Source organism: Arachis duranensis, chromosome 4 (genome assembly GCF_000817695.3).
Source record: "Arachis duranensis cultivar V14167 chromosome 4, aradu.V14167.gnm2.J7QH, whole genome shotgun sequence".
Taxonomy (NCBI): Eukaryota; Viridiplantae; Streptophyta; class Magnoliopsida; order Fabales; family Fabaceae; genus Arachis; species Arachis duranensis.
The window spans coordinates 121,920,320-121,921,340 of NC_029775.3; positions in this window are offsets into that span (position 1 = coordinate 121,920,320).

The following is a 1,021-nucleotide window of genomic DNA, read 5'->3' on the forward strand; positions in this document are numbered from 1 at the left end:
GGTTCTAGCAAAGCTAGGAGAGCATGGTGGTCTAAGTTAACTCTTGGAAGTATGTTTATGTTAGTATTTGAAAATGCATTTCTCCCATCAGAGTTTGAAAGAGCCCTATCCAGTCTCTTATAGACTCTGTCCAACCCTCCTCTAACTCCCCCAACCAATGTAAACTTTGAGCCAATATATCTCATGTCAATTAAACCACATTCCTATAGCCATCTCTTAAAACGGTTCACAGCATGCATGTCTAGAGTAGCATCTCATTTTTTCTCATCTGCCTTATTAATATCATTGAAGTCTCTAATTAAAAATTAATATTTAATTTAAAAATATAAAAATAAATAATTTTTAAATATTTAAAATTTACCACAAACAATAAGTTTGATAATTTTGACAATAAATTTATAGACTCAGAATTTGCCTAGATGGATAGATAAATATATAGATATAAGGGGAGTTAATACTCAAAATGACCCCTAAAATTTGACTCTCGGCGCAATTTAGTCCTTAAATTTTCAATTGACTCAAATTGTACTATTAAATTTTGACCCGTGCCTCAATTTGCCCATTCTGACATTTTTCGTCACCGAAAACTGACATGACAATTTTAAATGACACGTGGCATGTGGCCATATTTAGGAAAAATGTATACACACTATCAAATTGTCTTTTTTAAAAAAGCTGGTGAATTATTCTTAAGGTACCAGGTACTAAACCAAGCAAGCTAGCAAACTGAGTGTTTTGCGACCACTATTTAAAAAAATTAAAATATTTTTATTTTTAAAATTTAATAATTTTATTTAAAATAATTTTAAAGAATTAAATTGTGAATAACTAAGTTTGTTTTTTGAAAAATAAAAAGTTCTAAAGATCAAATTTTGTTCTGTTTTTTTATGTGTACTTTTAACTAGTTATTCAAATGTCACCACAAAAGTTTGGATTAAATAGATAAATCATATACTAAATATAAATTTTTTTACCACTTATAAAAATATAATATTTATTAATTATTTTTGTTGCGTTTTTA